General features: G+C 29.8%; 1 protein-coding gene across 3 annotated transcripts in view; it reads left to right on the top strand.

Annotated features, from left to right (window-relative positions):
* The window catches only part of LOC108903662 (H/ACA ribonucleoprotein complex subunit 1), a 39,216-nt gene that overhangs the window by 3,081 nt on the left and 22,107 nt on the right, over positions 1–14,028 (top strand). The window contains exon 1 of one of the 3 annotated variants that reach the window (XM_018705908.1): positions 13,910–14,015. The exons of the other annotated variants lie outside the window; for them this stretch is intronic. The gene's annotated coding sequence lies outside the window, so the exon portion shown is untranslated. Of the gene's footprint in view, positions 1–13,909; positions 14,016–14,028 lie in introns of those variants that run through there. 3 annotated transcript variants of the gene reach the window in all.

Raw genomic sequence — 14,028 nt, 5'->3', positions numbered from 1 at the left:
CTGAATTTCGTATTGATCTGTCATATTTTTGAACAATAGGAGTTAACTTAAGTTACTTAATAATTTCAATGTGCCAGATATGTGATTTTCATTATTACAATCTGAATAAAGTATTTTTAGATAATTATTTCCTTTCTTGTTACCGAGTTGTTCCTATGGCATATCTAGATATTTCATACAAAAAATATGTAATTGCTGATAAGAATTTCGGAGATTTTTTTAAATCTGTTAGCATAATACGTTTACATTAACGTAAAAGAACAGCTAATAACAATAAAGAAATCTGAAGAGTAAATGGTTCATTATAGTTATACAGGGCATCTCATAATTAGACTAATAAAATTGATCAATATTTTCTGTTGTATCACCGAATTTAAAAATTTTATTGATTTTTATGAGCATCTCATTAAAATGAATAGGCTAATCCTAATTAACTTCACTACTATATTCTAAGTTCAAAAATAAAATGTTTGACCGGTTTATTATGGGAAAACCTCTATAAATTTCAGTAAAGAAACTACTGTGATAACTAATAGTAGCTTGCTGTTTGGAATACAATCAATGGAACAAAATACAAATATTGGTCCAAATTATTTGTTTATTTTCACAATATTTGGCTTCTTTGCTTCTCAATTTCTTCTGCTTTATATAGATTTGTTCAATAAAATGTAGCACCAAATTCTAATTTTTACAGATAGGGAAATCGATTACAGTTTGAAAAATATTCTAAGCATACGCAGGAATAAATTTTTGCAGTGTTAATAAAAGTTTAATTATATGAATATTAGCCTACTTTATTGCCTATATGAAAGGTCATAAAAGGGAGGACAGAGGAAATGGGTTATTAACTTGCTCATATATATGATTAAAAAAACTTAGTCGGTAACTAGATTTATTAGATCATTAACTATTTCCTTATTTATTAATCACCTTGGTAATGACATAGGCACACAAAACAAAAACTAATGCGGTCTAAGTTATTCTGTGTTTGGACATACTAATTATACCATGAAAAATACTCCAGTTATCAAAAACTGCCTATCAAATTCAAAAAACAGCCAAAACTTTGCATTCAGTAGGTGACCTCATGAGAAACCTGTCAATGCTCATATTCGTGGGGTCCATTACATATTTTGGAAAATCATAAAGGCAATCAACCCTTCAACCTTGGGAGAACACCAAGAAACCACCTCTAAACCTAAAAATCACATACAATTCTACATTTGACGAATTCAAGTTACAAACTCGAACCACAACACGACACTACAGACAAATGAGTGAAACTATCTTATATGAATAAATCTTAGATACGAATCTCAGTTCCTAACTACATAGTAGGATTCACTGATTCAATAATGCAGGAACATTTTGAAGACAAAATCAATCCTGTAACCCTGCAGTTCTTGATAGATACAGAACCCTCTGCTTCCCGAAGCTCCGAAATGTGCATTATTAAATTTCTCTTTAAATGGCGACAAAGGAACATATCTCCAAACATGAATCTGAATTTTCTGAAGGCAGTTATGAATAAGTCAATAAAATGCTAAGATTATATTTTTACAGTAATTTTTAGTTATTCTTTACCAGTAGACCGATCAAAATAACTCATTTAGAGGAAAAAAAAAGAAAATTGTTACCTGGACTTTTATAAGTGGAAATGGTAAAGGGGCTTATAATAAACGAAAAAAATAAATAAATGTGGCGGAGGGTTGATTTGAGGGGTTGAAAAGTTATAATTGGGATTTCTGGCGAAAGTTGACGTCAAACAAAAAAGTACCTAATACAAAAGTTGTATATAATGCAAAAATCTACAACTTTTGTAGAAGTTATTTTTTAACAAAACCTCAAAGTTTCCGAGAAAAATGCGAAAAACTGTTTTTTTTCTGATTTTTCGTTTTTTATTTCTCATTTCCGCAAAATTAATTTAATTTTGACGAAACTTGGTGAAAGTATACCTTTCTCTGTCTTAAATAACTTCAATTTTTTTTTGATAAAAAAATCAAGAAGTTTCCGATATATTCATTTTTTCCGGCCTAAAACACTTTTTTTTCAAAGAAAAATTCTACTTAAAAATTATCGTACAGAGTTCTGCCGGTAATCATTTTTTTCGTTTTGACATATACTTTTTGGTGAAATAAAAAAATTTGTAATCACAGTTCAAAAACATGCTCAAAAATGTAAAAAAAATTAAAAATGACTTTCAACAATGAATTTTACAGTTGTTATTGTTGATAATTTATTTAAATTAAAAAACATTCAAAAACTGATTACACCATTCAATTCTACGGAAAAAAATAAAGAAAAACTGTGTTTCATTGTTTGACCCAAAACTTTATTTTTGTACAGTATTGCTATAAACATCTAAGTCGAATTACAAATGCACAAATGATAAATTATCTCAGGATGTTTTGAGATTTCAGCAGTACAAAGTATTAACTGCAAAGTCTACTGTTGACGCGAAATCCGAAAACCCGAAATTTTGCAAAATCGTTTTATTTTTTTCTGGCTTTATTTGAAAACGAATTTTAAATAAATTGCATATTTACATTGCCACTTTTTTCGCTCTATCCAATGGCGTCAACATTTTTGCAATCCGTCGTTTCGTCTTCGACGGGCCATCATCAATGATTTTTTTAAGTAGAATTTTTCTTTGAAAAAAAGTGTTTCAGGCCGAAAAAAATTAATATCTCAGAAACTTCTTATTTTTTTATCTAAAAAAATTTGAGGTTATTTAAAACAGAGACAGGTATACTTTCAACAAGATTCGTCAAAATTAAATTATTTTTGCGGAAATGAGAAATAAAAAACGAAAAATCAGAAAAAAAACTGTTTCTCGCATATTTCTCGGAAATTTTGAGGTTATCTTAAAAAGTGACCTCTACAAAAGTTGTAGATTTTTGCATGATCTACAACTTTTGTATTGGATACTTTTTTGTTTGACCTCAACTTTTGCCAGAAATCCCAATGATACAATTTTTCATAACTTTTCAACCCCCCAAATCAACCCTCTGCCGCCCCTGCTCAGGCATTTATTTTTTTTAGATTTATTATAAGCCCTTTTACCATTTCCACTTATAAAAGTCCAGCTAACAATTTTTTTTTTGCAGATACGATTTCACTACTTTATTGTGAAAACAAAAGAAATGCTGAATTTTACCTTTAGTTTTGTAGCATAGCAATTTTATTAATTAAAATCACGTGGCGCAAAGTGATTATAAATTTTCCACATAAACCTATAGGGAAGACCAGTCACGAGTAAGAACGCGCATCAATCAAGTAATATAATTCGAATTTTGTTGTTTGGACGATTTTTAAGTTTTATTCATTTTTATCTATTATCATTAAAGCCCAAAATCAGTGGGAGATAATATGGTGAAATTTTTATACCATCCAATTATTGCTCAAATCTATAAAATTTGTCATTAGTTCTAAACTGTTCTGAAGATTCTCGCAATGACAATGACTTTATGCTTCGTTACTTTCCTCCTGCAGGAGTAAAAGACAGTAAAAAAAATAAACCCTGCAGTGCTACATCTCTAAACAATAGGTTCACGAATACTGAATGAACCGGAAAATTCGCGTGAGCAATTGTTGCCTATTCGGATCACGTCCAATTAAATTCGCATTACATTACATTAAGACTACTAGTGTCTGGACCCGTCTTAATATTACTACATCATAAAACACTTATGAAAAGCAGGTACTGTTTGTTTTTGTTCAATTCTGAGAATTTCATTATGATAGTTCATAGAAAAGTAATTAACCATTAACAACAACTATTTCTATATACATTACTCAAAGTACTTAGGTACTGCACTTAAGTTAGAAATAAATAAACATAAACGTTAAAAATACCTCTTTGGAAAAAATTATTCACTATCAGTCAAAATCCACAAAAGAAAATTAGGGTGCAGTCTTTTGTTGGACATGCTATATATTTTTTAACGCAATATTAAAACTAGTTTAAGAGAAAATGGTTGGTTACAATGTACAATGAAAAACGTACGTCAGCAGCTGACAGAGCATTTAAAAATAAGACGATTTTTTTATTGGGAACCATGGGCTTGTCGTCTTTTATTTTTGAAGTACAGGGCGTCAAAAGTGATTTTTTTAACACACTTTAGTGACATATTCCCAAAAAAGTGTTCCTAGATCCTGATCATATTTTGGGAGGTTAGGTTTTTTACAATGAAATATTACGTAAAATTTAATTTTACACAAAATGGTACTGATTTAAAGTTTAAAAGCTATTCCAAAGTCAGCCGGCTTCTATTCTTCTGTCCGGAAAAGAATGAGCTATACTTCAAGGGTAACTTGCTTGGTTGAAAAGAAACCGATTCAGAGCAAGTGGTTTTAATACCCTTTTGTTGTTTTAAAAGTCATAGACATTCATAAAAATGAACTAAATAATAAGGAGATACCTATATACATCAAAAATTTTAACAGAAATACAAAATCATATGATTGTTTTTGTGCACATCATAATGTAATACCTACTATTTAACAAAAGTTTTGGAAAATTAATTTTTTAAATTTATTAACAAATCCCTTACGTTATTGGCAGCATTATATACATGTTTGCATGCTTATTAGCTTCAATACCTGGTAATGGAACTCCTCAAAATAAATAAACTTCTCAAAAACACGCTTAGTTTCTGTAATACAGGGTGAGCAAAATAAAATTTCTGAGAATACATTGTTTAAATATATCTAAAATGCCTAAAAATAAACTAATGAAAATTTGTACAGGTATTTCGCTTTTTTTCTCTAATGACAAATGCAATTATGAACCGAAATCATTCAGAAAGGAAATCTAAATATTTCCTAACCCATGTTGATTGGTTTTTTGTTTTAATGAGTTCCATCACCAGGTAAGGTTTGACCCATGCAATTTACCTTGTATATTAATTTAATTGAAAAATATCATGTTACAAAAATCTAATACCAAAGTGAATTTATTTATTTATGCTAGCAATACATACTTTACCATATGTTTTATAATGGGATGGTTAATTAAATACACATTAAATATATGACATACGATTTTTTATTACCTTTGTGCTGTCCTCTCTTAATTATTTTTACTGCAGTAAGTATTATTAGTTTGTTTGGCCAAACATGTACAAAGTTAGAAAATGGACCAATATTGTTGAATAATACTAGTTCATAAAAATTAATTAATTTTAATCCCAATTAAATTACTTTTTCAACAAAGATATGTTAAATATATTTAAATATCAACATGTAGATACCAGCGTAAATTGATTAAACGAAATTCAGAAATAGTTGAGAATTTGGTACAAATTCAGACTTTAATAGTTTTGATATGTAACAGATGTTAGAGAATATTAAAAAAAATTGAGTTTAGAATACAAAAATTTACAGGAGTTTCTGCGGAATTACCTGAATTACTTATATTATTTTATCTCTTAACTACGTAGTTGAGTTTATAAATAAAAGAATGTTGTTTAGTAAAATTTATTACCAAGATAATAAATTTTGCTAATAATGAGTTAAGGAAGTATGTTTGAAATACGTAAATGTAGCTAAATCTAATACTAATATTTCTCGTAATATGATTAACAAGTATATAACTAAATATAAATTACTTATTCCTTACTTCAAAAGGTTAATACGTAATAGTTAATTATAAGAAACAACTACTCTGCGGACTAAATAAAGTCTCATCTAGCATTGAATTATCCTTTTATATCTAATAAATATGTTACTTCATCCATTCATATTATTTAATAATTATCCAGAAAAAAATATGTAATAAAAACATAATAAATATTGTTAATGAAAAAAATAACAAAATTTAAACCGTTAAAACCGCCATCAATGAAATAATTGTTTGACGAGAACTTTTAAAGAAATTATTTTCATGTTTTTATTTAATAATTTTAAAAGCAATAATAACTTTATATCACTTAATTATTTCAGTATGTCATGTATGCGTTTTTTCATTAATAATTATTATATTCTTATGGTGAGAGATTATAGTTTTGCTAGACATTGTATGTGTATAGGTCAGGAAAATAAGCTGGGAAATGACCATTTCGCGACTTTTTGTTTCGACAAACTGAATTTATCACTATAGATGCTAAATATTATGTATAATAACATATTAGTTTCCACAGTCATAAAAATGGGGGGAAGATTGTTTACAGGGTGGAATCTGTTGGTGCTACGCTTTTTGATGGGGAACCTCCTTAAGACAATTTTTCGTGGGTCCCTTTATCTTTGGAGTAGAGTGGCATATCGTGATTCGCCATTTTCCTGAGAAACGTTGCGTTTTAGGAAAAAAATATTAAGAGACAAAAAAATTTCTAAATTCAACGGTTTTCCAGCTAATTATAGTTTTTCCGATATCAATTGAAGAACCAACAGATTGATAGTATGTATCAGGTTCGGTCGCTGACGCAGCAACTTGGCATTGAAATGTTTGAAAAACTTGTTCCCATATTTATTTAGCTATACCCATATACAGGTCTGGAAAACGATTACAGTTGCATTGGGCTACTGGGCAATAAATCACATCAGATGACAAGTGGTTGATAAATTTCCCAGCAGTGCAGTGCAGCAATGCGGAATTTGGTGTGATTCAGGTAATTTTAATTTATTATAGGCACCTTCTATCAATCATTCAAATTACAATTGCGAAAGGGAGAAATGAGAGGGATATTTTGTTTACTAATATTATCACAACATGGTAGGCATGGGTAACACTGTACATTTTCGTGTATTGACACAACAATACCGACACGGCTTGCTGTATCAACACAACGTGTCAGCACAATTGTGTCATGATACAGTAAACTGGATCGGATAGATGCAGATGTGTGGCACTGTCTGCGTGTCTGCGCCGCGTTCAATCTCGTTATGACACGCCGGTTCCTTTACAAGTTCACAATATAATTCTAATTAGTCCAATTTTTGTAATTTATTTTAGATTATTTTGTTTTATTTACGAAGCCATAGCTATCAGTATTTTTTTAATGTTTCAGTTTTAGTTATATGTTTTTTTAATTTTGCGGTATGTTTTTTTTTTATCAAAGATATTTATTTTTACTCGTGTTTTATGTAAATATATAGATATTTTAAATGACTTGAGTTTTAATAATTAAAATGCCTAGGTATATTTTGAGTATTAAATTGTTTTACTCACAAGTGTTATATACGTAATAAATAAGTTTTGGAAAAAAGATTAAATCGGGGACTCTGTGGCCCCTTAACTCCCATAATCGCGCTTCCGCGGTGTCATAATATAATCCTCATCCCATCGAGAATCAGGATGGTGACTCGTGACACAGCGCGCCATTTAGTAACTCGCAATCCACAATTTCTGCCATCTTGGGTGTTATTAAGTGTGTCATGGTGTCACGTGGGCTGTTTCAGCACCCATGACACCCAGAGAGGTGTCAACACAAAAGCGCCATTCAACACGGTGTTACCCATGACTACAACATGGCATTTTGGAGACCTTTTGAAACGGAACAAAACGACATTTACCACGAATATAATAAAATTGTTTGAGGACATAAATAATTCAAATATGTTGTTGCCCAAATGAACATATAATAGAAATTTTCTACACATTATATACAAATTATTATGATTTTTTACCTATAGCAGAAAATTTTTTTAGGGACCCCTATGAAACTAATTAAATTTTATTACCAGACGTTTTTCATATTCAATTGACTTCGGAAAGACTATAATAATTTTTAAAAAATTCAAATATGCGACCTAATTATCTTAGTTTCAAAGGGGGCTCACGAAAAAATGTCTTAAGGGGGTTCCCCGCGAAAAAGCGTAGTAGTATCAGATTTCACATGTCACAAAACCCCTGTATTCCAAATTTAGTGATTTTCGTAAAATAAGGTTCTGAGATATAAAAAAGACTATTCTTAAGGGCGTATTTCAGGGGGCTGTAACTCCGAAAGAGGGGACCATTTGGCAAAAAGAAAAACTACCCTTTTATCTTAAGAATCTGTGACCAAATTTTGTTGCTTTAATTTCGGGACACCTTGTACAGTTTATTTAATAGACTAATGACATCTTTCTCGATGTGCCAAAAATTTTTTTTACGTATGTACCTAATTTAAATCATAATAACCCTAGAGAAAAAATGGATTATTTAAAAACATCTAAGCGAGGAATGTATCAGAATTAAACAGAGACTTTAAAATATTGGACCGGAGGTACTTTAATGCATAAATAAAAAAAATGATTACTTAGAATGGGCGTTCTTAAAGGAGAATTTGTAAATACCACGGATTCAATCACTGAAACTATATAAAATTTAATAAAAAAAACGGGAATTAGAGGTTTGAACTCGTTTTTTGGTATAGAACTAAATAAATAATGAATATCATAATAATCGATCGCCAGTGAGTCATCAGTTCTTGTTCATGGTTGATGGCTGGACTGGACACCGATAAGACCAAATCCTGATTTAATCATGAACAATGAGACAAACTTATAGAAAAAGTATAAAGTGTCTAATTTATTCGCTTTTGTTTTAAAGTAATCAAATTTTTACAATAGGACTGCTATGTATGTACACTTTTATCTGTGAATGATGATTGTAGATATATAAGATGTTCTATACAAGAAATTGCTAAATAGACAATGAAAGTGGTAACAAAATACCTATAAATTACAGGGAACATTTGTTATTAAAAATTTATGTCCTCTTATTACTATTGACCCTCTAGTTCGGGTTTTCCAGTTATTTTATAACTTGGAATAACCATCAATCGCAGTTAAACTTTAACCTAATAATTTTACTGATATGTAGATATACGCTTTCATTAACAGAGTACAAGGTACATTTCATAAAAATCATTTACACATTTATGTTTATTATTCATCTACTTTTAAATTACAAGAAATATTAAGTATAGAGTTTTTTTATTCAAAATCGAATTTCAACTTATTTTTTTGTAACTCAAAAAAGTATAAAATATTATGAAGTGTATACAGGAATAATAGACAAGAATAAAAAAAGATGTAGCATTAATAGTACATTTAATTTCTTTTTTATGGGAAATTCCATGAATGTCACGTTCGTAAATATTTGTATGTAACACCTTATCGGCAATTTCCAGTTGTCTTTGTATCTTACTAAATTAACATTTGACGTCAAATCACGTTTCTTAATAAATATTAACGGCAGAGTCTATGTAAAATATTCCGTATCAATAGCATTTGAAAAAGTAAAATAGTGCCAAAATATAGATAGGTAAGACTAAAGTTATATGGAATATTCTAATAATGTGGCAGTTCTCATAATTAAGAAATATGTTGTTTAGAAGCTACAAAGAAAGTAATACATTAGTCTTACTTCTGATTAACATTTTCTGTATTTTTAAAATAAAAATGGAAAACAAATTTGTCATAGTACATAATTTATTTTTTGTTGATGTTATTTAAATAAATATAGTCTAAATTATACATATAATACATATTTACCTGTTTTTTATTTGGACAGGTAAAAGAAAATAACTAAAAAATTAAAATAGTATATAAACTTCATAATGATGCACACAATCATTTGTGTAACTGCTAATTTTGTGATTCTAATTTACCTACAATAAGAATTAAAAATTAAATTACTGGTTGTAATATCACAGACAAAATAGCTATCGCCACAGACCGCTACTGGAATAGGCCAGCAGTTTTAAATTTCCGAATTGCCGATAGAGTACACCACCAGCAGAATTTTAGGAAGAATCAAATGCAGCGGACCGCATTCTTACATGTATCCCAGCAACATATAAACTACGGTTTGGCAATGTTGTCACGTGTACTTAAGGATTTTTTTTATCAATGCTTGTTTTTTGCGTTACTGTATTTACTTAAATGTAGATATTGATAAAAATAATTTAAAGAATGAAAGCATAGGTACCTATGTAGTCATAGACGATCGGATATTCTGCAGTGGTTATTTAATCATAATTTGGTTAATTAGCTACTATTTTATTTTTTTGGTATTGAAATACTGCAGAAAATATATTTCCAAATACACAAAATTCGGAATAATATTTTAAACAGCTTGTTAATATACATTTTTTAATATTTGATAAGAAATTTATTTAATATACAAGGTGGATTATTAGTACGTCGCCGAATGTAGGTACAGGATTTTTGTTTGTATTTTGACATCCACTTAAAGGTTTAATAATTAAAGACAGAAAAAAAACTAAATACAAATGTACGACTTTTCCTTTATTTCTTTTGACATGAAAATTTGCTGGCATAAAATATGCGTTTAAAGTAAAAAATAATTAAAAAAAAATCATCCTTACCGAAATAACAAACAACATGCAAGTAATTGTGATTATACAGTTGAAAATATGCTTTAATTTACTATTTATTGCTTTAAAGACAAATTCAGAATTATCCAACATTTCGCCCTATATTTTTTCTTTCAATACTTGTAAAATTTGAGGTCTTTAATAGTATATTTGTTGAAGTGTCGTCACAAAAATATGTCTAAAGGACTGAGATCGGGGCTGTTTTATGGGCACCTAAGGTTTCTGATAATATTTTTTATGGTGTTCGTTGACGGGATCGTCCTCCAAAATAAATTTGCCGATATTCCTGAAGAACTTTTACAAATTATTGTTATTTGAATAATACAGTTTAATTATGTTTTATTTTTCATCAGAATAACCCAATTTAATTTTTTTTTAATTTTTAAAATTAAAATGGATTATTCTAATAATGGATAAATCCCATCTATTTTTAAAGGAAGGTTCGTTTCTGTCGTTTTTGTCTGATTGTGTGTGAGAGAGATAGAGTGACTTTGTCCTCATAGAGGGCTTTTCTCTCTCTCTGTCTGTCTCTTTCTCTGCTGGAGTTTCTAGGGCTTCCCCAGCATCTTCAGAACACCTAGGGAGGAAGCCTTTTTAGCCTTCATTATCGAACTATGACGTCATAGTACATTCGAAAAAAAACGGTTTTTGCTCGTAACTCGGAAATGGCTGGAAATCCAAATAAATCTCCCCTTGGTTCTGAGTAGAGCACTTGGTGGGTGAGGCAGAATGGGGCGTCACAATATATGAAAGAAAAAAAACAGTATTTGCTTGAACCTCGGAAATACTCGAAATATCGAAAAATCTCCCATGGTTCTGATTGGTGATCGAGTGAAAAACGTCCGAAGTCCGCATGTCTAAAAAAAAAAAATCGGGACCAACGGTGTGTGACATCATAGAATAAAAAAGTATTTATAACTCGGAAACGGTGCATTGAATCGAAAAAATAATAACAAAAATCTCCCGACACCCCCGGTCCTGATTGTTCCTTCCGCGTTGAATGCAAAAGGTTCGAAGTCCTTATGTGGAAAATAAAGTTCGGAAACAATAGGTGTGGTGAGGTGATACAGTAAAAAATGTCTTAACTCGAAAAAATAATTGAAAAATTCTCCCCCACACCCCTGGTTCTGATTGTCCGTTCCGCGTTGAATGCAAAAGATCCGAAGTCCGTATGTCGAACAAAAATTTTTGAAACAAGAAGCATGCGACGTCATATAGCAAAAAGGCCGTATAACTCGGAAACGGTGCGTTGAATCAAAAAAATAATTTAAAAAATCTCCTCCACACTCCTGGTTCTGATTGTCCCTTCTGCGTTGAATCCAAAAGGTCCGAAGTTTCTATGTGGAAAATAAACGAAAGCAAGAGGTGTGTGAAGTGATACAGTAAAAAAGGTCTTATATCTTGGCAACGGTGCGTTGAATCGAAAAAATAATTAAAAAAATCTCCCCCACACCCTCGGCTCCAATTGTCCGTTCTGCGTTGAATGGAAAAGGTCCGAAGTCCGTATGTCGAAAAACAAAAAAGGTAATCAAAAATTGCCATAGCAGTAGCAAACGCATTGTCTTATCTCTGTAAGGGATCATTGATTGATGATTTGTTGTTTTTTTTTAAATAAATTCCGTATTCAACTACTCCTTAAGGTTCCAGCCATTTTACATTGTGTTAATTTTTTTGAACACCTTGTGTCACAAATATAAGCACTACCAATGGCATCCATGATATGCAACACTTGTGTCAATAATGATTTTACTCAACTAAAGAAATCAACAATAAGAGAGCAGTACCCATTTAAGGATACACAACCTGTATAATGCAATTTTTTTAAACATAGGTGTTTTTATCGTACCAAACTGGAAGTTGACGCACAAATCTAAAAACATTAATTTCAAGTTTTTGAATTCTCCCATTCCAAGGTGATATAAAATAAATAATTAATTAGGTAAATTCATAGTTTTAATTCTAACTTGATTTATTTTATTTAACATTTAAGGCAAATGTGATTTCCAAACAGAAGATAAGTTCCATATCTCTGTAATTACATAATTTAAAGCAATAAATTTATTTAGCAGTTATTATTTGGCATCAAAGCCACCGCTAGAACTGCCGCCTATTACCAAGTAGAAGAGTTACCACCCTAAATTTTATAGCTGCATCCATTTTAGGCTGCCAATTTCCATCATTTAACACGCAGTCTGTAGCGATAAGCCATATTGTCTGTGGTAATATAATAAACGTAAGCAAAATTATTGATAATTTTCAGGAAGTTCACAAGAAAAAGAAATATTTAGTTGGAAAAGTGTCAGTGCTTAGGGCATACTAATTCGTTTTTTCATTAAATTTGTATGAATACAAACACTGTATAGGCAACATAATTTTTATATTTTCTCCTTCGTCTGTATTCTTAATGAGTATAGGGTATAACAATTTTACAAAAATTAAATTTAGAGATTCTATAGAAAATTATTTTTTAAAACAAATTTTCCGATTAAAAGACAGCCTACTAAATATTTTTAATTTGGTATCCTAAAGTAAAACAAAAATAAAAATTATAAAAATGGAGTTACTTGTGATCACTTTTGATGTTTTCTAGATATCATACACAAAAAAAATACCAAGAAAATAAATTACAATATTATTAAGCCCTTGGAGTTACTCTGTGATTTGATATAGTTTCGGTGTACTACAATGATGTGACAAGTTAACACTTTAATATCAGTAATAAAATCAAAGTGATAACGGAAAATAATAAAGGTGAATAATGAAGGAGAATTTGTTGATGATGATGATGAATAGGGCAATTTTTATAAGAAAAAAGTGTTTTCTGCAATATATTACGAAAAAAAGATAATATGAGAGTTTAAAACGTGCCAAAAATATAAATTAAATGTTTGTTACAGGAATTATACGGAACGAAATTTCTAAGTAAATCAATACATAGATTATTATTATCCATTTTCCTTTCTGACGTTTATAGTAACAAAGTATTACCAACAGTCGCAAAGTAACCTCATTTTAGAGAAATTTTGTAAATAAGTAATAGCAAATCATTCTAGAATCTTTTAATTGGATATTATTTTTGTTGCTACTTATATAAAATATTTCTTTCCAAATTGATAGAACTGATAAGCAAAAATACCACTTTTGTCGATTTTGAACCGAATACGCTACTTTATCCTTTAGGGTGAATTCTATGTAATTAAACTAAAAACATAATACCCAATGTAAATTTTATCCAAGGTTGACGATATTTGATAAAACTGGATAAATGTATTTATTTAATATAACCGAGATTAAACAAAGATAACACCTCTTACTTTGGATATGTCCGGATGTTCCTAAAAATGCTATAAAATTGTCAACACTGAATTTGTTCATAGAAACTATCGCTCAATATGAAACCATAATGTTGTTCATTAAAAATTTTGTTTACCCTTTATTTATTATCTACAATCAAAAATTTAAACTTTAGTTATTTATAAAACATTTCAGTACAAATTTATATTATAAGAAATTTAAAACACCCTGTCCAATGTCTACCTTTAACAACAGAACATTTTAATATGTTCAACCTGTTAAACCTTGAAAGCAAGTACGAGGAGATTGTACAAATTAATAAAATAATAATATGGCAAGCATCAACGTTCCATCGTTGTAAAAGGAACAGCATCCACAGTAGTGCACTTACCCAGTTCTGTAAGTACTTTAT

This window comes from Anoplophora glabripennis, unplaced genomic scaffold (assembly GCF_000390285.2).
Source record: "Anoplophora glabripennis isolate ALB-LARVAE unplaced genomic scaffold, Agla_2.0 scaffold56, whole genome shotgun sequence".
Classification (NCBI taxonomy): domain Eukaryota; kingdom Metazoa; phylum Arthropoda; class Insecta; order Coleoptera; family Cerambycidae; genus Anoplophora; species Anoplophora glabripennis.
The sequence above is the reverse complement of the archived record's forward strand: the minus strand, read 5'-3'. Positions and strand labels throughout refer to the sequence as shown.